The following is a 26,644-nucleotide window of genomic DNA, read 5'->3' as shown; positions in this document are numbered from 1 at the left end:
CCTAGCGTGAGATTGTTTACTAATTCTTTATTCATACTTAATCTTGTTTGAATATTGCTCCAGGACAGGGTTATAATATCTTGGTATTTTATAAAAACTTTGCAATTTGTGAATACTTATACACAGTAAGGCAGTTTCAACTGAAAATGGAATATCCATTGGCCTTTTGCTGTGACAAAACTTTTTTTTTTTTTTTTTTGAGAGTCCGAGAGAAACAGCATGAGCAGGGGAAAGTCAGAGAGAGGGAGATATGGAATCTGAAGCAGGCTCCAGGCTCTGAGCTAGCTGTCAGCACAGGCCCGACATGGGGCTCGAACCCACAAATCGTGAGATAATGACCTGATCCTAAGTCGGACACTTAACCCACTGAGCCACCCAGACACTACACAAAACTTCTTATTAATCATTTATTTGAGGCTAATGACTTTGTACATGCCTGGAGAAGTATAATCTTAATATTGTAAATTAATTTAAAACCATTTTTAAAGTAAAATGGTGAGCTCTTTATTGGTAATGTTTTGCCTTAATAACATTTAAAAATGAAGTAAGTGCTCTATAAATTTCAAATCGGCATTTGAAGTTAATAGCAAAAGTCAAGCAGCATGGTAGAGTAAAAACAATAATAAAAATAAGAAACAATATCAACAACAAAAATTTTCAAAATCTTCAGACTTGAAATCTGAAAAGTATGGCTCTTCATACTGAAAAGTATGCCTTTGCATGATAGGACTCTGAGTAAAGGTCCTTTTACTGTCTCTATGCATAAAATAGGTCAACTGTGAAAGTTGTGTTGGTGTTGGGAGGCATGCGTGTTGGGGGCCAGAAAGTGTCAGGGTAGCCGATCACCTCGAATGCAATTGCTTTCTCTTACTCCGGAAAGGCCAGTTGCAGATACAACTGAATTTGATATTCCAGGATAGCATGGAGTTATTTACTATCTTGTGATATCTGGAATGGAGGCTGAAAAGGGACAGGTGGCCAGAAGAGAAAGATCAAAGAAAAATAATTCACCCACAGTACCTTAGGGGTTGACTATTATTAATTCCTTTTTTGAAGTACCAAAACAAGCTTTACTTTTCAGGATCTCCATTTTTAGAAACGCTCAGATGTTTTTTCAGTTTTTTTGGAAGAAGCTTCTTGTAGCGTTTGGGATTTATTAAGGATATGAGAAGTCTATTGGAAGAAAGCCATCTAATTGGTTCTATATTCATTTTCACCTTTTCTGAAATTTCATCCATGGTCTGTTTCCTAAGAAAACCACCTTTGTGTCTCCTTAAATTCTTCTTTAGGAATTTCTTCTAGCTTTAATCACACAAAATACATTAGAACATCCCTAAGGAGCTTTTATTCTTTTTTTCATTTCAGATAGTATCTGCTTTGTTTTCCTGACACTGCAGTAACATAGGCCCATCCTTATTTTCAGATCAGTCCTCATTTAGTGGAAAGATTCTAGCAATGTCTTTGGCAATATTTCTACTCTGTGTGGCTTTTACAAAATCTAAGGGGTGGTACCTCACTTTGGGCAATCTACCATTAGTCACATTTACTGGGTAAACTTGCAGGGTCAGCAATCACTGAAGTACATGCAGACATAATTAGTTGGTGTTGCTTCTTTGTGAAGAAAACACAAATAAAATGGCTGTAACTACCTCTCTGAGAGTTCAGACCAACAATTTAAAAAAAATCTATAATTGAGAGGAAAATAAAAAAACTGTATAGAATCACTCAGAAAAAGTCTAACAGTGAGACTCCTAGAGATAGATCATCTTAATGAACTCAAAGATTTTCAACGAAGAAAAACACATCTCTGTTTATCCCTTTCAAAATTGACCAAAAGAAGTTCAACTATAAAAATAAAATAAATTGAAACCTCTATCCCTATCTGTCTTTTAATAAAAGTGGAAGACATCGCATGATCCTTATAAATGTTTCTAGTCCTTTAATTAACTCTCAGATTTCATTTACAAATAAGAGTTATAGTCTTTTTCTAGACTTCTAACTTTCCTAATTCTTCATCATTAAGAGAATCCATCAAGTCTACTGCATAAGATTGGGAAAGTTTCCAAATTTTATAGCTGTCTTTTATCTTGAAGCCAAAACATTTTATGAGTCTCCTGGTTCTAATGTTCTTAACTCAGTTGAATATCTGAGCATTTTAGATGAGAGACATTTTTATCACTTTGACAAAAATGGCAACTTTAATTTTAATGACTCCATCAAAAATTGATCAAGTATGTTGTTTTTGTGAGGCCTTTAAAAAATGAACTTACTAACCAATAATGCTGAAGACCCATCCATTTTTGGATTAAAAACTCCCCTTCAGTTCAACACATGAATTAACTATTTATTTACATATGGTATTTAAAAAGATGAATCTGAGTTGCAGTTAGATATCCAAAGTGAAGGTCACTTTTTTGCAGTTTACCATTTAATCAAACTAGCAAAAACCATATTCCCTATCCTTATTTATTTTTTTGCAACAATAATTTCCTTTGAAGTACAGGAATGAATGTTATTAGTTTGATTGAGTGAAAATACTTCTGTAATTTCAATAATTTCTTGCATTTGTTAATGCTTCAGCAGCTCTTGATATTTTCAATACTTTTATGGAAATGATGATTTTTTATTAAAGTATTATTAATGCACAGTGTTACATTAATTTCATGCATACAACACAGTGATTTGAGTCTATGTGTTATGCTGTACTCACCACAAGTATAACTACCATCTGTAAAGAGGTGATTTTTTTTTTTTTAATGTTCTTATTCCATTTTCTTTTTTTTTTTTTTTTATTTCTAGGAGAGAGAGAGAGAGACAGCGTGAGCAGGGGAGGGTCAGAGAGAGAGGGAGTCACAGACTGAAACAGGCTCCAGGCTCTGAGCTGGCAGTCAGCACAGAGCCCGATGCGGGGCTCGAACCCACGAACCGCGAGATCATGACCTAAGCGAAAGTCGGACGCTTAACCGACTAAGCCACCCAGGCGCCCCTAAAGAGGTGATTTTTTAAATTGATAGTTTTTTTCTTTATTTTTCCACTCTAGTTTTAAACTGAATAAAAGGCCCCTGTGAGGTTATTACATGGGTAGTAGTGTCCAGTAGAGTGCCCTGTACAAAGTGAGCATTTGGTATCTAGATGTTCAGTTTCAAAAGTGTAAAGAAGGTTCATTTTTATATAGTGTAAGTGCCTTACTTTATGATAAAAATATTTGATAATGCAGGAAATTAACTTGCCCAAGAACAACCAGAATAAAAAAAAATTATGAGAGCCTTGAGTCTAAAACTAAGGTCTGAACACACACAGACTATAAGCCTTTGTCACTCTGTGTTTTCATTTTGCTTGTGGTTGAAATTATCTAAACCTTTTGGGGTTTTGTTGGTTTCTTGTTATTACTGTTTTCAGATCATATGATTTTGGGGGATCACTTTTTTCTGTCAGTGTGCATCCAGTATTTGAAATGCTCCTCTACTTTTAAATTTGTCTCAAAATTAGCATATTTGATACTTTTTACAAGGTAAGCCCTCCTCTTAGACTACCAGCTGTATTCCATGCTTTTGTTTTAACTCTTCATTTTCATGATCTCATTTGAATTTTCATGTAAAATGCATTAGATGAGATCACTGGTTAGGTAACTGGACTTTCCCATAATCCTAAAGCTAGTCAGTGATAGAGGCACAATTTCAGGTGTGCCCTATGTAGCATGATGTTTGCATGGGCTCAGTATCAGATCTCTACCAAGTTCCTTCTGTGCTCCTTCCACCATCCTACTCTAAAAGCTTTATGTGTCCTGGACTATGGAAATCATCTCCTAACTGGTTTCTCTTCTTCCACATTGGCCTGCATAAGCCAGAATAATTAGTTTTAATTTAAATTGATGATGTGACCTATTAGTTGTTGTTTTCTTCCTCCCCTTCTCTGATTCATTTCAACATTGGAGCTAAGTTTGGAAATAAGGAGTTAGCCAGGCAAAGAAGAGGGGTAAGAATATTCCATATTGAGGAAGCAACCAATGCAGAGGCCTCACTTAATTCAAAAGGCAGGTTGGTTTGAGGATTTGCAAGTATAGGATGAAATTTTAAAGATTGTTTCTGAAAATATATGGGTTCGTATTCATGGAGCTTAGGGGCATGAAGAATGCTTGAAGACAGATGCGTATGGGCCTTGTATAGTATAGTAGAGTTTTATATGTGACACAGAATTTGCTATACATTTTATAGAGATAATTATGGTGGTGGCAAAATGAAATGTAGAGGATGTTGTCTTGTGATAGTACAGAAACAAAAATTCCACTTATGAAGGTGTTGCATTAATGTAGGTAAGAAGTGAAATTGTGACTTATAATGGTAGTGGGGAATGAGTGCTAACAGAACTGGGATAATAAGGACATTGAACTGAGAACTTCATTGATTAGATGAGAAATATTTTATCTTAATTTTAAGTATAATTACCATTAAATTATTTCAATAATTAAGAAGTAGAGTTACTGATGCAGGTCAGAAAACCAGCACATATTTTAATAACATAATCTCAAAATGGGAACTTCAAGTTAATATCAGTAGGCATACAAGCACATTTTGAAGCTGTCTCTCACTTTCATTTTCATATTAAAGTACATTTTCCATTCAGTTTGTTCATTTTTGATATATTGAGATAAATTTCAATATATATTGCCTTTAGCTCCAAAATAAATTAGAAGTGTGCATAAATGATTTACCAATTTGGCTCCTATGAATTAAATTTCCATTTTATTTCTTATTGCTCCCATCGTTTATAGTGCTATCAATTTTCTTCTTTTCTGACATGACCTGGTTAAAAGTTTCCTGTGCTTGAATAACTTTTTCTAAAAGTGTGTGCAATGGAGGTGAGTGGAAAGAGACTTCCCCAAATCAGAGACTCTATAGTCTGTTCTTTTACCTGCTACCAACTAGCAGCATGGCTGTGTGCAAATGCCGTTTTATATTTGGGTCTTGGAAATGATATCAAATAGCAGTGCTACCTGTCTTACAAGACTCTTTTGAAACCACCCTAATAATATGAGCAGGAAAAGCTTTGAAAATAGTTACGTACACACATAAAATATTGAAATTGGTTTTTATTCTAAGTTACACCTATGAAGAATCATTTGGCTAATGCATGTAATCACCCAAAAAAAGAAAATAAATTTGTGTTCTTAGAGACTTAAAGTTCACAGAGCTAATAGCACTTACAGTAAAATTTACATTTTTAGTTATAAAGTAAATTACAGTTCCTTTGGTCAAAAATCAAAATCACAAACTAGAACATATTGGAAAAATAATTAAAACCACCCCCCCCCCCCCCCACCACACACATAACATTTTTCTCCCTGGAGTTGGGATGGAAAATAGAGCTCCAGATCCCAATGGAATCTAAGTACTGGGTTGGCTATTAAGACTTATGTACAAGGAAAGATGGAAGAATTTTGTTACCTGACTGGGGTACCTGAGTGCTAACTTTTANGTGTCTCCCTCTCTCTGACCCCCCCCCCCCCCCCCCCGCACACACACATATATTTTGGAATAGGAATGTATTGCTTATAGATATGTCTTAGGATTTGGGTTCATTTTCTCATAGTCTTAAATATTTATCATTTTATAAATCCAGTGATGAAATATTCACGTATATCTTCTCCTCATCACTTTGGAAGAGGCTTGTCCACAAATCCATACTCTCAGGGTGCAGGAAAGTCAGTTTGCCTTTGAAGAAGGACCAACCTAAACCTGGCTAGATCATTAGAGACAGTCTCATAAAATATTAATAGTAGAAGGTATCTTCATGGTCTTCTTTTCTCACCTTAAGTTCCACACAAGAATGTCATCTTTGATAACAATAGGGAAATGAGTGTGTTGGCAAACAGTGAGCTCTAAGGAAGCCCATACTAATGTGGGACTATTTGAATAACATGTTCCTTAATGTACAAAATCCCCGTGCAGTTTTTATTCTTTATTCCAAATCATGCTCTCTGACTTCAATGCCACCTTCTCCCATCTCTTACAAATGGTATTTCAAGATGTCCCTGTTTCTTATCTTTTCCCCAAGCTAATATTTCCAGTTTTGATTTTTAACCATTTTTCATTGTCGCCGTTGGGATGGGCCATGCTCCAGGGTGTCTGTCTCCAGGTATGTTTCACAAGCATTCAGAATGAGAGGATGTTCCAGATGTGGCCTGATAGGGACTAAATAATTCACTGTGACTATTCCACATGTTGTTCTAGATATTTCTTTTCTATTATGAATGCTGAGATTGCAGCCCTGAAACTATTGACCCTAAGGACCATGGAGACAATTAATACCCTAATTTATATTTCATATAAACTGCCTTTAAAGACACATCCTTCACCTTACAGTATAATAGCTTAGTTTTTTAATCTAAGCAACTTTACCTTTGGCTCTATTATATTTCATTTTGACAGTCTTGGCCCATCCATTAAACCCATGGAGACCTTTTTAAATCCCAGTTTTGTGTCAGTCACAGATTCACAGATTTAATAGGCAATGTTTCTTCACCCTCTTGTAATTCAGTATTAAAATGCTGAATAAGAAAAGACCAAGGACAGCAGGGTGACTACCTAATGAAATAATGTATCTGAAAGTGCTTTGCAAACACTATTTTCTATTCATCTTTGGTTCTGCATCCTTCCTTCCATCTTTTATACATAATCTGACCTTATGGAGAATTTCTGCAGTGCAGTCTTCATGGTTTAACTTTCTTTGCAGTAATCTCTTTACCATCAAAAATCATTTCTAATTGTACTATACACATTTTACTTTTAGAACTTTCTTCTCTTTGTGAGTCCTCTTTTTTCTTAGAAACTTCTTCCTCAAGTAGTAACTTCTCTGAGTTTTTTAGTATGTGATTTTGCTTTGTTTGCAGTTAAAAATCTTTAATTTGTATTTCTTCAGTGTCTTTTGTATGTAGGTGAGTGTGGCTGATGCTATGAGGCATATAATTAATCATAATGATGTTCCAGGCACTCAAAAGAGCTCATAGAACAATAGGAGATCTAAGGTACATGATGTGCCATTAGTTGTACATTATAAGTGTGATTTCTGTCACTTCCATTCTCTTAGTTCTTCTCTCTAGTGGTATTTTTTTTTTTTTTAATGTTTATTTATTTTTGAGACAGAGAGAAACAGAGCTTGAGGCAGGGAGGGGCAGAGAGAGAGAGAGACACACACACACACACAGAATCCAAAGCAGGTTCCAGGCTCTGAGCTATCAGCACAGAGCCTGATGCGGGACTCAAACCCACAAAGTGAGATCAAGACCTGAGCCCAAGTTGGACGCTTAACCAACTGAGCCACCCAGGTGCCCTTGGTTTTCTTTTTTTATTTTTTATTTTTATTTTTATTTTTATTTTTTTTGAGAGAGAGAGCATAAATGGGGGGGGCAAAAAAGGGGGACAGAGGATCTGAAGTGGGCTCTGCACTTACAGCAGAGAGCCTGAGCCAGGGCTTGAACTCACAAGAGCCACAAGATCATGACCTGAAATGAAGTTGGATGCTTAACCAACTGAACCACCCAGGAGCTCCTGTGAGTATGGTTTTAAGCCAGCCCTCATCCCCTCCAAAGAAATACTCCTTTTGCTTGTAAGTATTTTCTATGCCCATATTGCTTTTCAGCATGCTTGCAGTGCTTTCATCTCCCAATCTTCATGTGGTCCTTGGATTGTCTGAGATTGTTCCAGAATCTTCTTTTATCCCACTGTGAGTCTACTTTGCAGTTTTTCAGTAGTAACTCAGGACTTAGAGCCTCATGCTCAACTCACTCTAGTCAAATATATATGTTCTAGGGTTTTTATTATAAGCATGTTCTCTCTCTTGATCCATATATATTTATATATACATTAAAACTATTCCACATACATACTTATATAGTGTTTTAATACACACTTCTGTGTGTATTAATAAAAATATCTGCTTTATTCATATATGCTTAAAGTATATATGTCTAATTATTACTATATAGATACTCCTACTATACCATATATATAGTTTGTGTGTGAGTTCAATTTTCTTATATAATAGATACATTTCTTCAAATTTATGCATTTCAAGTGGATGCATTTTTAAATATAATTTGTTAAGCATTTTTATCAGAGCATAAAATTGATTAAAAATGAAGAAACAACTACCATCACAAAAACACAGAAGGATTGCCATCCCCACTACTAAGCATTTTCTTCCACTCTTAAGGTACCTCACATTTCCCAAACACCAGAAATCTACATTTTTCTTTGATTATTGACTAAAAAAGGAAAATATCAATTAAGAGCAGGTAGAGACGCTATTCAGCCTCACTAGTAGGGCACTCAGCTGTTAGATAATTTACCATCCCACATCCCTGGTAGAAAATCTAATTCTTGTCCTGACAGTAAGGATGCACTGATGCACTCTAGTACCCAAAGCAAGGAGAAATTTAGTCCTTTTTGTTGACTAATGAATTTAAGTTTTTCCCTAATCTTTCTGTGAGACACATTGTAATCCAGATGTGATTTGATAACGACTCAATAATTCACTGCAGTGTTAAACTTAATGTTCTGGATATTCCTTTTCTATTAATGAATGCTAAAATTGCAGTCTGCAACTCTTGGCCCTTAAAGGTCACTCAAAGGCACATGATGTACCATTATGTAGATTCACATGCAGTTGAGATAAATAATTCAGAGAGGGATCCCATATACCCTATGCATAGTTTTCCCCATTATAACTATGGTACAGTATCTAATATCATACTGACATTGAGACAATCTACTTCCTTAATTCAGATTTTATCAGTTTTACTTATACTTGCGGGTATTTACATTGCTTTTTCTAAATTTTCTTACATGTGTAGGAATATATAAACTGTGCAACATAGAATAACTTTATCCTCACAATTTTCCTGCTACCCTTTATAGCCACAACTGCCTCCCTTTCTATCCATAACTCCTATCTAGTATATTGAATGTTTAAAAAAGAGATGTAATCTTGTATTACTTGTTTAATGAATATTAATAAACAAATGGTACATACACTTTATCATCTTCATATTAAAAAATTGATCTGGCTTCTACAAATTTATGCATGAGTCAGAATTCTGAGGAGAGTACATAATATAATGTGCATGTTCTGAAATTCTGCCTTTTTTTTTTTTTTTACATTTGTTTATTTTTGAGAGAGAGAGAGAGACAAAGCACAAGTCGGGGAAGGGTAGAGAGAGAATGAGACACAGAATCTTAAGTAGGCTCCAGGCTCTGAGCTGTCAGCACAGAGCCCATTGCAGGGCCCGAACCCATGAACTGTGAGATCATGACCTGAGCCAATGTCAAACGCTCAACAGACTGAGCCACCCAGGTGCCCCTGAAATTCTATCTAAATGTGTTTTGAAAATTGTTATGTTTAGGGAGTGTATAGGATTACGATTTCTTTATGAAATAATTTCCAAATTCACCTGCAAGAGGTGAGGTGGAAGGAAGGAAGGAAAAGAGGGAGTGGGGGAGGATAGGAAAGAGACCAAGAAAGAAGACAGAGTGATACAGAGTTGGCAGATATAAAGGGTCTAAAGGGATCATGGATCATTGAACAAAATGGTCAGAGGTCAACTGAGCTAAGAAGACATGAATATGTAGGTTTGCTATTCTGTAATTATCAGCTGTGATGACATTCACAGTAAGCACCAGTGTTGTCATAACTGTCATGATCATCAAGATGTGACGCCTCATGCTGATATGAAACTTAATTGGCATCCTGAACAAAGGAATAGAAGGAGATAAAACATCAAGTGGAAATCAGTTGAAAAATAGGTTGAAATGTAGAGATTCTTGATTTATATAAAGCATAAAATGTTTTTTTGCAAGTTACATATGCAGGTATATGTACATGTGCAATATACAAATAACATTCACAATGACATTATGATGTTGGTTTTATTATAATCATTTTAAAACCAAGAAACAAAAAGTTGATGTAAACCATTAAGAGTCACTGAAGATTGAGGCGCCTGGGTGGCTTAGTCGGTTTAGCGCCCACTTCAGCTCAGGTCATGATCTCGCAGTTAGTGAGTTCGAGCTCCACATTGGGCTCTGTGCTGGCAGCTCAGAACCTTGGGCCTGCTTCAGATTCTGTGTCTCCCTCTCTCTCTGCTCCTCCCCCACTTATGCTCTGTCTCTTTCTCTCAAAAATAAATAAACATTATATAAAAAAAAAAAAAGGAAGTCACTGAAGATTGGTGGAAGGAGGGTGGAAGGAAGAAGACATGAAATGAGAGACAGGAAATAGGAAGGAGTGAAGGAGAAAAAAAGCACTACATGTAGATACATGTAGTTAAAATAAATAGTATATCAATAAGAACTTGTTGATATTTCTCTTAAGTGAAAAAGATTATTGAGTCATAGGCTGACATGCAGATTAACATAACTCTAATATCCCCATGCTGACTTTTGCAAAACCACTAAGAATAACAAAAATATTGTATTTTTTCTTCCATGTGTTCAAAGAAACAGAGAGGGACTGACATTTATATTCTCAGAGTAGATCATGAGCTAGGACAGCAAGAAGTACAAGTACAGTTCTCTCCCTTCACCAAAGGTTGAAGATGTGCTACTCAGTTGACTTTAGGAAGAAAAAAAGATGTTTCCAGAACTTTGAAATTCAAAGACATTTCAAGAATTTATCTTGTGAAAGATTTATAATACGTACTGAAGTTTTTTGTTACTATTTTGGTTCTGTCATTTAAAGGATATATTAGTTATGCAAGGAAAAGTATTTCACTAGCCCAAACTTGAGTTGGGCCTTATCTTACACTTACTTACTTTTGTACAAGAATTTTGTAGCCACAACCTAGTAAATAGAATTTTTATAACTAAAATCCAATTTTCTTCACTAAATCAGTTATTTAGTGTTTGCTTTTTATAATGAAGAATCCATTATTGTAAATTATGATTATGAAACTTAACGAATTAATGTGTTCCTTAAAAACAATGTAGAGCCAACACCACCTCTATCTTCTCTGGGCTTGTCCCAAGGAAGTCTTCACTTGGGGTTGTATCTTATTGAAATATAGCATCACTTAAAATTATTTTCTTAGGTTGTTAACGGGAAATTACAAATGCCGTAATAAAATTTTTAGGTCATCAAGATTTATGTTTTATTTCACTGCTGAACTCTTGCTATTAGAGGAGGAATGATTAGTTGTTCTCATTTACAATGTGACATTTACATTAAGCAACAAATGCTCTAGTGGTGCATTAATTTATTTATCATATGATCCAGGATGTGTACAATAATTTGTAAACTTTTGCCTATAGCTGAGTATATAATTCTACACTTTTATTCAATAACAAAAATGCATTTCCATATTCACTCAGTGCCTCTAATTTAATTTTTAAATTAGGTTTAATAGTACAGGTGATAAGGTAAGCGTGTTTTAGCAAATAGTATTTATATAAATTCCCTGAATATTTATGCATTTAAGGAAAACCATTAATATGAAATAATTTCTGATTTTTTAAGTTTATTTACTTATTTTGATAGAGAGGGAGAGAGAGAGAATCCCAAGCAGACTCCAGGATGTCAGCATGGAGCCCAACATGGGGCTTGATCCCACGAACCATGAGATCATGAACTGAGCCAAAATCAAGAGTTGGATATTTAACTCACTGAGCCACCCAGGCAACCATGATAATTTCCAATTTTATTCTATATTTCTGGTCCTAATGTTTTTAAGTTACTTATCTTAATAAAATAGCGTTTTTGGAGTAAGTAGTCCACTAAAGATCATGGCTATATCATGCCAAATAATATATTATTATATGATTATCAAATAAGTGAGTGACTAAGTTACAGTGAAAACATCTGAGTTATTTATTCATATATTTCAGAACAACTGGCTTTTTGCATCATGTAGACCAAATAACCAGATGACTAAATTTTTAATTTTTAGTCATTTTCAATATAAGGTAAACATAATTAAAAACTAATGAAGACCACTTCCCTCATGTTACTTATTTTGTACTATTGTAAGTAAGATGGAGAAAGAGACCTGATGATGCCATTTGGCGTATTCATAATTTTTCAAAGTGGGTCTTTAAATTGAAGGAAATATTTAAGATTATGTTACTGCTACTAGTAAGCATCTCTAGGATTTCTTTAGTGATTAATGTGGTAAAATTTAGGGCAACCTTAGGAAGAACGTCCTGAAGAAAACAACATTAACGCATGTCTACAATGAATTTTAACCTACTATTGGTACTTTCAGATGTGTGATACCTCGAAATAATTATAAGTTGTTGTAATATTGCTTTTCATGTTCAGATAGAAAATTAAGTAGTGTGATCACGGCTATGATTCCAATGCAGGCTCTTAAGACTTTAAAGTTCTGCCTTTACTGATAGTGAGATTTGAATCAAAGTGTACATTCAGACAACTGATGAGCACTAAGCAAAGACATTGTAGACGGGAAGAAAATACCATTATGAGCTGGAAGGGGTCATGATTCTAGTTTGAAAAAAGAATCTCTTAATAACTTTATGAGTTTGCCCGTGTTTCCCGAGTTCTTTCAGAGTATAATGTTGGCATCCAAGATAATTGTTGGAGGAAGAACCATATTTCTTGGGAATGCATGTACATAAACAATAACAGTTGCCAAATTTTCTAAGACGGTGGAAGAAGGCCAACATAGCAACAACTTGAAACTGAGAAACTGATCAGAATTTCTTATAAGATGTTTTATTTCAAGATATCAAGTAGAAAGGAAAATCTTAGATAACCCTAGAAAATTGCAGTATTAGAATACCAATATAAAAATATATTTTTGGCATTGCACTGACCAAAATATATGGTCTAAAAAAAACCCAATACCTTGTTTGTGTTTCTTTACTATGGAACCCTATAATGGTTTTCTGAAACCTCCGCTTACATCATCAGATGTAAGAGCATTGATTTGGGAGTGCCTGGGTGGCTCAGTCAGTTAAATATCAGACTTTGGCTCAGGTCATGATTTCATGGTTCATAAGTTTGAGCCCCTCATCATGTGAGCTCAAGCCCCATTTTCAGGTGAGCACCGTCTCAGGTGAGCTCAAACCCCACTTTGAGTGAGCCCCGCGTGTCAATTTCTCTCTCTCTCTCTCTCTCTCTCTCTCACTCTCCCCTTCCCTCCCTCTCTGCCCCTTGTGGGGTTCTCTCTCTCTCTCTCTCTCTCTCTCTCTCTCTCGCTCTCACTCTTGCCCTCGCTCTCTCGCTGTCTCTTGCTCTCGCTCTCTCTCTCTCTTGTTCTCACTCTCGCTCTCTCTCTTAAAAAAAAAAAAAGCATCTCTATCCCTATTATCATAGCTGTAAATAAGGATATGGATTTACTTCATTTGATTGTTGAGAGAACTGTTTTAGATAATATGTGCTTTGGACAGCTGGCACATAGTAAGTGCCTGATAAAAGGCATTGTAACAAAAGGGAAAAAATGTTATTATTAATAAATAATATAACCATACATAAAAAGAACTTTAGATTATTGGGATTTAGGTCGAATTGAGCAGTTACTATACTCCTTATGCTAAAATAAAGACATGGAAATACTGTTGATCATCAATCTTTTTTTGTTGTTAGTATAATAGTTGGAGGTATTTATATTTTGCTCTTGCTTTATACTACCTCTTTACTACAGAGAGGGCATGTACTCAGAGTTTCAATAACAGGCTTCTTGGGCCAAACATTTTACTTCTAGGAATTTATTATAAATGTATTCACTATTATGTGTGCATGGATAGATGTATATGGACATTGATTATATCATTTTATAATCCTGGAAACTTCCTAATTTTCAACTGGGACACATTATGAGTGGATTATATTGTATGCATATGATTGAAACTCACAGATAGAATGGATAGGATTGGTGATGATAGAAAATAGAAGTGATCTCCATCGTGTATGAAATAAAAGGAATAGAGCAAAACAGGGTATAATACTATATATGTATAAAAATACACACACTCACATTTATATATGCATATAATATCTCTGAAAGGATGTTCTGAAATTTGAAATGTTTGCTTTTGGATTTCCTGTATTTTTATCATGCATATAAAATGTAAAAATTAGTCTAAAATATTCATGGAAGGAAATAAATAACAAGGCAAACAGTAGCTGTCTCAGGGCGGTTGGCATATGATTGATTTATATTCATATGTGAGTGGTATGTCTGAGTTATTCTCTAATTCTGTAAGACACATCTTTTGTAATAAATATAAATTTTAAGAAGATAGCATTGGTTGGCAGATTCATAAAGGTGATTTGAAATAAACTATAATTTACTTTTATCCCATTTACCATTAACCTGTGCATTGATTTTTTAGCATTTCTGAGTAATTTCAATATAAACTTGAGGCGGTAGCTTTACTTCTTTTTTTAAGGTCTTAATTATCAACTATTTCATGACAATATAATCACCCTGTTCAATTTTAACTTTATAAGATTTTTCACACATTTTTACAAATGGAGACAGCAGAAACAGTAAAGTAAACCTGAATTGTCTTTGTGTCATTTTATATGGTTCTTATTAATACTCTTGGAATTGTTTTATTCCTCACTTTTGCTTCTGTAGACAAACTAAGTTATAGCTTAAGGAAAATTACAATGCCTCTTTTCATTTTAAAAACATTTTTGAAAATTCAGTCTATCCCTACATTAAAAATGATAGTGCCTGAGTATTAATTTACATTCTTATATAAATGTTAGGGGAAAGAAATTTAAATATTATATCTCATAGAGCTAGGCTAGGTATTATTTAGGTTAACATGGGAAATAGGAATAGGTAGAAATAGGTAGAAATCAGCAATCTTCTGAGGTGAGGTTAAATATAAGAGGCACATTTGAATATTTCCTCCATAGACACATGTGTTTCAATAAGTAGATCTTCTCTATTGAAGAAAATACAGGCATCACAACATAAGACCATTAGTTGCACGAGGAAGGGATTTATGAGCTTCATTCACTGCTATGTCTCCAGGTTCATGTGCCAGTTATATGTATTAGATGATGATTAAACCTTTCTTGACATTTGTCATTTTTTCACATTAGCCTGCAAGTTGAACTAATTGCAATGTAAAGAAAGTTGAGTCATATAGCTTTTGTTGAAACTGTCTTCAATCATGAGAGGAGAAAACTACCGATGAAAACCAGAATGCTGACCTATCTGTTGGAATCACAGCGTATTGCACATTCCACCAGAAAGTCTTATTGTGCAAATCTATTTACTGATGTTCCTGATACTCTTTGAGATTGAGCACACAGTTAACAGCAACTTTATTTCTCAAAGATGCTTTATAAACATATTTTGATACACATTTTTTTGTGCTTGTCTCCTTTGAAGACTCCCTGTAACCATTCAGCCAGGTGTGGGGAAGATGTGTAGTAGCTGAGCACCCTTCTGACACTCTCCTCAGAATCAGCCTTGGAGATGCTTTCACCCTGTCCGTCTTCTTCGGCAGCCAGGCAGAGTGCTGACTCCTTCACAGCAGTGAGGAACTCTTCTGGCATCAGAAGTAAGTTGACTGCATTCAGTTTGATCACTGCCGGTGGTTTTAAAAACACTTAGAGGAGGCTAACTGGAAATCTGGCAAATTAGCATACAAATTAAAACCCACATTGTTCATCACTGACTATCTTACTTCTATTTTGAGTTCTGTCTTTCTGAAGATACAGTTACTCCTTTTTATGTTGATGACCTGTATCTTTATGGGATTTTCTGATATGTTTTTCAGGATGTTTCACATGATCATCATGATTTATATTTTCAGCTTTGAGGCCTAAACAGGGGAAAGATTAAAATGATAATGTTTGCACATGAGCAAATGGATTCAGAATGAACAAGTATTTTATTATAGTTGCTTGGCTAATGAATTATGAATATGGAATAAAATCTCTGGTCTTTTGTTTCCTAAATATCAAGTGCCCTTTCCATGACTATGATGTCCAGTGGTATATGGAGGGTAGGGGACTAGTGCAGGAAATGGTACTTCTTTTGATTGGTTGGTTTACTGAGTGACATCTTCCCTGTGTCATTGAAGGAGAGTTTATGGCAGCTAATAAATACACATACTAAAAGAATAAAAGAGAAATCACAGGCAGGGAAATGGATTGAACTTGGGACATGAACAGTGTACGAGATGCATAATGTAATATATTATACAGTACCCCCAAACAAATTCCCAGTTACATATTCATCTTTGGGTGGTATCTTGGGAAATGTTCAGACTTTCCTGGTTCATACTTAAAATTCTGTGGTTTAGCCATGTTTCTAGTTTACTTGGTTTAAATTTGACATATTTCTTCTCTTCCCTTCTCCCAAATTCTTGATGTAGGCATCCATTACTTTTCTGAGGGACGTATTTGTATCAAAATGTCACCACACAGAAAATTATTCTGAGTGCACTTTTATAGACAGTACAAGTCTGATTGTTTCTTGTAATGAGGTGCTTAGCAATTAAAATTTCCTCGAAGAGAATGGGTAGAAAATACTTAATAACCTTAGTTTTATTTTACAACATATTACAGCTTTAGTACGCCAGAAACAGAGAGGTCTGTGTCCTTTAGGGAACAGAGACTGTTGTTAAGAATTTATTTCTGAATCGTGGTGCTACCTATTGGATAGTTAAAACAGGCATCCAGTAGTTGATAGTGTACTCAAAGTGACGTAGAAGGACTTCAAGACATAAACAGAAAGGATTTATTAGGTTATATTGAAGTTAATTCATTATAATTATATCTGTAGCATAAAATGATGAGTCTGAGCATGCAGAAGATAGATTATGAATCATTATTTTAGCGTAGCTTTTTTTTTTCTATGCATATTTTATTACCTTGTACTTTTTCGGTACATCATTTATTCATTTATCTTAAAATTTTCTTTCGTTGTTTTTGTCCTTGAGCTTTTAATTAAAATAAAGCGACTTGAGGAAGACATTCCAGATTTTTCAGATTTTGCTCTTTTTAAAGAAATGGTGGACCCTAACTAAGCTTGAGTTGATTTCACATTCTTTGAAGATATAGAGACATATAAGGTTTGTTTCTCAAAGACAACCCCTCAAAAACCTACAGAGATTTTATATGCCCAAACAAAAATTAGAAAGCTAATAAATTTTTGTTTTCCACAGATAAAGTTGACTTTTTCTAAATAAAACATCAGGAAGCTGTTAACATGGGAAATATATTTACTAACATAGATTTTCTAGTGTAAATCACAAGATTTAGAGAATTCAAATATATTTTCATTTACTAATGGCTATAATCAAGGCCAAAGGATTTATTTAATTAACCTGGTAATAGAAGGCTAAACAGAAATAATTTATATATTGAAAAGGACTCTTCAGAGTTAATGCTTAATTCAATTTTTAAATTACCAGTCCATTAGTCTGTAGAAGTAGAACCTCCTTTTCCCTTTCTATTTTTTCTTTGGAGTAACATTAGGCTGAAAGTCTTGCATGGAATTAATCACCCTGAAAAAAAGAGAAAGTAAATACTTTCCTAATTAGGTTCTTCAAATTTCGAATAGCTCATTGAAAATTCATAGCACATCCATTAAAAATCCCTTTAAAAATAAATGGAATACTGGGAACTTTCTTAGAGGAAATAAAGCATGGTGAAGTAGGTAAAACAATGAGGCAATGGAGTATCTATTAGTTACTAGTGTTGGACAATTGAGGTGGTAGTGGTTGTAATGATGGTTACTTTTCTCACTGTGGGAGTTTCAATTAGCCTTGGCCAGTAAAATAGTACTTTTGTCAGTTTCTACTGATCTTTCTTGTTTAACTAAAGCACTGTGATAAATTTAAATAATAAACGATAATATCTGAACAGGAGATGTGCATGCCTATCTAAATATATACATAAGTATATGTGTAAATGAAGATAATTTACTATATACGTGGCAGTAATTAGGCTCCACAAGCCTAATATGCATTCTTAATAGTTTAAGTATTCTTACTGACATTAAATGTATAATATTTAAAAGACTTTTATTTTTCTGAAACAAATTTCCCTATGTTTAAGACTTGTGCATTATCAACTCTGATAACATTAATTGACAGTGGCTTAACCATTTATCATAATAATCAATATATTATCATTTGACATCTTCCAGTACTTTTTAATAAACATTAATTTATTGGATTCTTCTATTATCTCTATGAGGTGGTTTAAAAAATATATAGGTTCTCAACCAGATAGATTTTTTGTTTACATGTAGTCCCATTAGGTATGCATTTATGTACTTGAAATTGTCCTAGATACTTGCTCCATAAAAGCATATATGGAATATTCGAGTTATTTATAGAACAGAGTAATATGCTAACTATGAATGCCAAAGTGGTTAATTAATTAGGTTCAATAACCCTGAAAGGTAGAGCAAAGAGGAAACATTCATTCAGTGCTCATTTTAAAAAGGGTGAATAAAATTCTTAAGAAAGCAAACTTTATGACTCTCACAAATATATGCTTTCAGTGACACACAGTGCCAAATTAATATATCTAAGTGCCTTAAATTTAACATGTTGCCAACAAAGCTCTTGGTCACCTTCCCAAATATGCATTTTTGATATTTTTCCAATTAGGATTTTATTTAAATTCAAGTTAGTTAACATACAGTGTACTATTAGTTTCAGGGATAGAATTTAGTGATTCATCATTTGCATATAACACCCAGTGCTCATCCCAACAAGTGCCCTCCTTAATGCTTCTTGCCCATTTAGCCCATCCCCCACCCACCTCCCTTCCAGCAACCCTTAGATTTTTCCCTGTACTTAATCTGTTGGATGTTCCTGAGCTCAGTAAATGTCATCACCGTATACCAGAAAAAAATAGGAATCATCCTCTCACCTTTCCCCTTTATTCCACAAATTCCATCACCTAACATGGTCAGATTTACTTACAAAAAATTTCTTGCATTTATCCATTTTTCTCCCTTTGGAACCATTAGTATCCTGGTCCCAACTACCATAATCTCTCTCCTGGGCTACTCTAGAGGCTTTCTAAATTATCTGCTCACATCCACCAAGCACCAATTTTGTCTGTTTTCCATAGCCAGCCCAAGACAGTATTACACACTACAAAATTGACATGACATAATTCTCTAAAGATCATTACTCAGAATATAAACAAAATTCCTTGTTGCTTACTATGCTCGAATGGTTTAGCACTTTCCTAAATGTTCCCACCTCATCTCAAACTGTGCTCCTCTCTTTTCCTGCATTCCAGTCACAGAGGCCTTTCCGTCCTTATTCCATATCATGTGACCTCCCACCAAAGCCTTCTGCGTGGTTCTTTCTTCCTCAGCAGATCACTCCCAGTTTCTTTTTGCCTAGTATCTCAACACAATAGTCACTTCCTGAAGGAAACCTTTCTTGACCTTATTATTTTATATTCCCACAGCACTGCATAACTAAAATTCATTACAATTTTGTGTCTCTTTGTGCAGTTATCCAACATGGATCTCCCTTTCAGATTGGAAGCACTATAAGCTCATGATCCATGTCCATTTTGGTTATCATGGAAACTTCTTTTATTTTTTAGGCGCTATGAATATAGGCCTAGAGCCCCTCTCCCCACCCATCCCCACCATGGGGGTTTCAAGGACATCAACCTGAATAGAATTTTTAAGTATCAACTATTAGATCTCTGTTTCTGTGTTTTCCTGTTGTCAAAGTTTGGTCCAGTTTTATTGTAGGCTCACGATTCTCAGTGGGTGTTTATTTTGCTGGTGCCCTTATACTGCTACTCTCTCCTCTTCCTAGTCTTGGCTACATTCCGCAGGGTCTTACCTTCTGATAGGTGATGGATGAAAATCCTGGCCTTACTCTTATGAAGTGGTAACAAATGAATCCAATTGGAATTTTTGTTTAAAAATAACTATAGATCAGTAGGAGAGGTAAGGGTATTGCAATGCAGAAATAACTACCCTAAGATAACTACAAATAGCCATATAGGCTTAGTCGAAAAAGAGTTGTTGTTTTTTTTTATCTGAGGTTATGCATATATGCTACTTATTATAAATAGAACTTGAGCCTCAGTGATAGGTTTCAACTTTGGACTATTGTTGTTAATGTGCTGATGTGTTGTCTCACTTAGGAAGAAATTCCAGAAGCTAGAGAGATAATGCACAGTTCTCCCAAAAGCCCTTAAGTACTGACACCAAAACTAAAAATGTCTTAGCTGGCAATACTTGATGTAGAAAGGCCACTGCTCTCTCTGCCTACTGTTAGTTTTGGCTCTGTGGGTTGCTAATACTATAGTTTTTACTGTCAAGTGTCCTGGGATGAGGTCTTAATAAATGCTTTGCTTTAGGAGACAATGATTACTTTGCATTTAGGAGCAGGAGAGGTTGATGTCATGTGGAGAGTACTCCTGGCACCTGACATTAGATGCATGGCAATAATCTTCACTGCAGAGCACTGGCTGTGAAACTCGTTAGAAAAAATCCAGTAAGTACAGACTTAACCTAAATTATTATCCCAGTTATTTTGATGAACACCCTGTTTCACTGACTGTGCAGCTAACCTCCCTTATATCACTGTGGGCCGCACTAAGGGTATTTTAACATATGCCATGGGTAGACTGAGGCACCTCCTATTAATATTAAAAACAGTGTGGGAGACTCTACAGGAAAAAAATTGGGAGTACAAAGATTTCTTTTACAGAAAAATCTACAATTTACCACAGCAAGAAACTCACAGACTAGAAGAATCAGTATAGGCTACATTGATCATACACACAAACTTAATATTACTGACTTGTCATATGAAGAGGAAAGCTCTACAAAATTACAGAAGCATTGACTACATGGAACGATGTGTGGAAAAAAAAAACAAAAACCAGGGACTTTGTAGACCCATCATTGCCGGCTGAAAACATTAATAATATAAGAAAACCTAGGGATTTGATTTTGAAAAGTGTTGACTTAGATAAGATAGTTAACTTAGATTATGTGGTTTTGACACAGAAATATTTAATATCTAGAATTTTGGAGAACCTCAGTGGTGCTGAAGATATTTTATCACCCAGAGGGGATAAGTAAAACACACCCTTTGGGGATGGTGACAAGCAGGTGTGGGTTAGTCTCGAATAACAACCTTTTCCATCCTCCTTGATCACATAGGTAAGCTTGATGCTGACTATAACTTGGCAGGTGGTAGCTCAGTCTCATTTGTTTAATTAACCTTACCTTTGGACCCTTAGGAATACTCAAGATGTACTTACTTGATATAAAAAATACATTCCCCCCTGTTTTTATATAAACAATCAGGCACATACAATTTGACAACTGAGGTAAAAGCTTTGTTGCTGAGGTGAAAACACCTTTTTTCCAGGTGACTGTTCCTCTTGGTGTCGGGCAATTCTAAATCCCTAATAAGAATCTGGCTTTCTTTTTGATCACTTGCATGTAGATACGGATTACTGTTCTGAAGCCTGAAGTTTTAACATACTGTTTAATATCTGAAAAACAAATAACCTTTTAATACCTGCTTACTTATTTATTACTTGAAGATAGAGTTCCATTACAACCAAAGGAGTGCCTCTTAGATTATTTCAATACCTACTACAATAATGATTCCACTGCAGATAATCCACAGTTGAAAACTTGTATTCATTATTATAAAGAGACAGGAAAATAGAGTAATTTTTTTCTAATAAGAACTCTCTACTGAGAGAAGACTGAAAAAGACATGCTGACAAAGTATATGCAATTGTATGTAATTTTAATGTAATCGTTTCATTTAATCAAGGTTATGTTTTGGAGCATTTTAGTTTTTTTAAGTTTATTTTGAGAGAGAGAGAGAGAAGTAGCACACAAGCTCGAGGTGGGGGCTGGCAGAGAGAGGGATACTGAGTCCCAAGTAGGCTCTATATTGTACCATCAGCATGGAGCCTGATGTGGGGCTCAAACTCACAAATCATAAGATCAGACCTGAGCTAAAGTCAAGAGCCAGATGCTCAAATGACTGAGCCACCCAGGCACCCTATATTTTGGAGCACTTAAAAATATTTCTTATATGTACCTTGAAATGAAGCAATGGAACTCAAAATTTTAGGTCATGTTTAATTAAAGAATGGCTCTATTTAATAATTAGAGTGATAATGAGGATAGACCTAAGGCATTCATGGATTTTATTGATATAGTTTTATACAAATGTCCCCAGTCTGGAAACTGATATCCAAGAATGAGTCACATAATAGTGAGTCCAGCAGACATCTAACATCTGAATGACTTCTTGGGTTTGTTCTCTATTCATCATAATGTGCAAGAAACTTTTAATAAAGGTATGGGGAGGTTCTTTAAAAATTTTCAGCAATGTTTTATTATAGTTTGTGGGAAGTTTCTCAGTGGTTTTCTTGATTTCTAAATATTTGGAGACAAAATCCATATGTATGAATCCTTGTGCAAGGGTATTCATATATAGGGACCTATAATATCCCATTGGGAATCATAATGATAAATAAATAAGAAAGATATTTAAGAAAACATCAAATAAGAATCTAGCAATGATCTTGTCTAAATCCAACTCACCTTTATCCAGTCTTGGTAGGATCTTTATATTTATTTATGCCACATGATACACATGTGAACAAGTAAATTTTTTCATATGTTTTAGACCTCAGAAATGATCAAGTCCTTCCTTCCTCTAGACCTAGTCAGGTATTTTGATCAAAGAGGTGTGTGTGTGTGTGTGTGTGTGTGTGTTTTAATACTTTGGTTTCTGAGGACATTTCTTGAGTCATTCTCAGAAATAAATCCAGATGTTAATAGTAATTTCACTCTATATGACATACTATTATATAAAAATGTCTAGTTTACTCCAAATAAGCCAGAAAGATCATTTATTTACACATACTGCAGTGTAATGTTTTGCAAAATACTCATATGAAATAGCAGACTTACTTTAAAAATGCATGTGTCGGGGTGCCTGGGTGGCTCAGTTGGTTGAGTGTCTGACTTCGGCTCAGGTCATGATCTCAGGGTTCCTGGGTTCAAGCCCTGCATCAGGGTCTGTGCTGACAGCTAGCTCAGAGCCTGGAACCTCTTTCAGATTCTGTGTCTCCCTCTCTCTCTGACCCTCCGTTGCTCATGTTGTCTCTTTCTCTCTCAGAAATAAATAAAAAATCATTAAAAAAATGTTTTAAATAAAAGTAAAAATAAAAGTACATATATCAAATGCATTAAAATAATAAGAATGATCAATTCAAATCACTGGCAATATTATGAGAAATGCTAACATCTTATTTCTCGTTTCAGTATTAGGTGTGCTTTGATATGCTGTATTTCCTTGCAAATTACTAATCTCTGGTGAGGGCATACAGTAATTTTTACCTCACTCGAATGTAAATTAATTAGCATTCTATAATCATTCATAATAAATAGAAGTTTACTACAAATTGAAAATAATAAATCTGAAAATAATTTTGATTAAACATATAAAATTATCTATCACAAAGCCAAATATATAATGTAATATGATCCCCAAATTGTAAATTCTGAAGCTTATAAAAGGATCTCCTGCAAGTAAAATGTTAAAATAGTATAAACATATTTTTAAAATTGAGAGATAGTCCATGTTCATGGAGAGGGGAAATCAATATTGTTTAGATGTCATTGATTGCCAATTGATATATAGATTCAGTTCAATCCCAATCAGATTTATAGGATGTTATATTGTGGATATCAACAAACTGATTCTAAAGTTTATATGAAGAGGCAAAAGACACAGAATAGCTAAAATAATACTGAAGAACAACAAAGTTGGGGGATGGATGTTACCCAACTTTAAGACCTAACTATAAAGCTACTTACTATAAAATTACAGTAATAAAAAGGTGTGGTATTAGCAAAATAATAGGCAAATAAATTAGAGGAACAGAGTAGAGAGCCTGGAAATAGATCCTCATATAGTCACTGGTCTTTGACAGAGAAACAAAGACAGTACAGTGGAGCAGACAGTCTCTTCAACAATAGTGCTGGAACAACTGGACATAGCCTTCATAAAAGTTAACTCAAAGTGGATCAGAGACCTATATATAAAAACAATGGTAAGAAACACCTAGTAGATAAACCTAGGGAGAAAAACCTAGATGACATTGGGCACAGTGACATCTTTTTACATAAAACACCTGAGAAACAATTCACAAAAATGATGGATGAGTTGAACTTCATTCAAGTTAAAAACTTCTCTGTGAAAGACAAGCTCAAGAGAATGAGAAGGCAAGCCACACACTGGGAAATAATGTTTGCAGAATACATATTTGATGAAGGACTGTTATCCAAAATATGCAAAGAACTCTTAAAACTCAACAACGAAAACACCAACAACATGTTTTAAAGATCAGCCAAAGACCTTAACAACAGACACCTCACCAAAGGAGATATACAGATGGCAAAAAAAAAAAAAAAAAGCAGATGAAATACATTCCATATTATACATCATCAGGGAAATGCAAATAAAACAACAATAAGCTGCTACTTCACACCTATTAGAATGGCCAAAATCTGGAACACTGACAACACCAAATGTTGATAAGGATGTGGAGCACCTGGAACTCTCATACATTGCTAGTGGTAATACAAAATAGTACAGCAGTATGGAAGACAGCTGGAGAACAGTTTGCCTGTTCCTTACAAAACAAACATACTCTTACCATATGATCCAACAATCATCCTTATTAATATTTACTCAAGTTAAAAACATATATCGATACAAAAAGGTGCACACAGATTTGTACAGCAGCTTTACTCATAGTAAAGCTTCCACAACTTGGAAGCAACCAAGATGTTCTTCAGTAGGTGAGAGGATAAATAAACTGTCCATCCAGACAATGAAATCATTCAGCACCAAAATAAATGAGCTATCAAACCATGAAAAGGCATGCAGGAAACTTAAATGCCTTTTAGAAAGTGAAAGAAGCCAATCTGACAAGGTTACATCCTATATGATACCAAGTATATAACATTCTGGAAAAGACAAAACTACCAAAACAACAAAAAAGATCAGTGATTGCCAAGTGTTTATAGGTGAGGAGGGGGTGAAAAGACAGAGCACAGAGGATTTAGGGCAGTGAAAATACTCTGTATGATGCCATAATAATGGATACATGTCATTCTACATTTTTCCAAACCCATAGAATGTGGAACACAAAGAGTGACTGGAAATGTAGACTATATTTGGGTTTTTGAGTGATTGTGATGTGTCAAGTTCACATTCATTATTTTTATATTTTTAACAATTTTTTAATGTTTATTTATCTTTGAGAGAGACAGAGACAGAATATGAGCAGGGGAGGCATAGAGAGAGAGGGAGACATAGAATCTGAACCAGGCTCCAGGCTCTGAGCTGTCAGCACAGAGCCTGATGCAGGGCTTGAAGTCACGAACCTCGAGATCATGATTTGAGCTAAAGTCAGATGCTTAACTGACTAAGCCACTTAGGTGCGCCTACGTTCATTATTTTTAGCAAATGTCCCACTCTAGTGGAGATTATTAATAACAGGAAGAGTGTATACTTGTATGAGCCAGGGAGTATATGAGTAATATACTTATCGAGTATATTGAATATATGAGTAATATACCTTCCCCTCAATTTTGTTGTTAATTTTAAGCTGCTCTGAGAAAAAATAGTCTTAATTTTAAAATAAAATGGTATGAATATTTCCATAGTTTCGTTGTTGAACTTTCTTCTGTGTTTCAGGTTTTAGGCAAGTTCCTTATATATTATGAAATTTACTGTATATATGAATTTGGAATTACCATATTTGATATGGAATGGTTTCTCATTCTTGTACTAACTTATATTTACTTGATTTACTAATAAGATTGAGAATCTTTGCATGAGTTTATTGGCCTTTCAAATTTCCTTTTTGGTGAAGCCCTTTGTTAATTTTTATAATTGTGTTTTTCTTATCAGATGATAGTAGTTTTTTAAAAAAATGTATTTTACATCTAGTCCTGGATTTCTTGAATCATACATTATTGCCCCTAATCTATGGTCAGTGTTTTCACTTTAGTAATGTTATACCATATTCATCAAGAACTAAGATTGTCTGTTGAGGGTCTGAGGTACGAATTACATTTTTTCTTCTTAAATGAGACACAAAATCACAAGATAATGTGTCATACACAAGCTTGTTTTAATGCTTGCACCAGACCCTTGATACTCAGAAGGGCATAAGTAGGGAATATATAGCTTACATTTTCCTCCATTCAGGAGTTGTTTACACAGGAAAGTGAAAGTAGAGTAGGGGGTGTGTTATTGTTCTTACAGCTTGCAGATCCTCAAGAAAACTTGAGACTTTCCCATCCTGTCAGGGCCAACAGCATCTCTATCAGTCAGTCTTCAAGCACAGTAGTGGTGACCTGGATGAGGTTATGTTGCCTCAGAATAGTGTGGATATGGTCATTAGGCACCCTCTTTTATGATGTCAGCTGAGAGTTTTCCTAGGTCTCATTTATTTTAAGTCTAAGAGCAGTTTGGAACTTACCTCTACCAGCAACCCAGAGATAGTTTTTAAATACAAAGCTACTGACACATTTAACATTTCACACATAGGATAGATGCCTTAGTTCACTATATTTTATTGTCACCAGTTTTCATTAGCTTTTTTGTTAATTTAATAA

The 26,644-nt window shown here is 34.8% G+C and overlaps 1 protein-coding gene across 2 annotated transcripts in view; it reads left to right on the top strand.

Annotated features, from left to right (window-relative positions):
• Window positions 1-26,644, top strand: part of LRFN5 (leucine rich repeat and fibronectin type III domain containing 5) — a 250,529-nt gene that overhangs the window by 106,312 nt on the left and 117,573 nt on the right. For both annotated transcript variants that reach the window (XM_077746221.1, XM_077746220.1), the window contains exon 2: window positions 15,362-15,533. The gene's annotated coding sequence lies outside the window, so the exon portion shown is untranslated. The remainder of the gene's footprint in view (window positions 1-15,361; window positions 15,534-26,644) is intronic.

The sequence above is a fragment of the Crocuta crocuta genome, unplaced genomic scaffold, assembly GCF_008692635.1.
Source record: "Crocuta crocuta isolate KB4526 unplaced genomic scaffold, BGI_CrCroc_1.0 scaffold449, whole genome shotgun sequence".
NCBI classification, from domain to species: Eukaryota; Metazoa; Chordata; class Mammalia; order Carnivora; family Hyaenidae; genus Crocuta; species Crocuta crocuta.
Note: the sequence above shows the minus strand (reverse complement) of the source record. Positions and strands in the feature narration are given on the sequence as shown.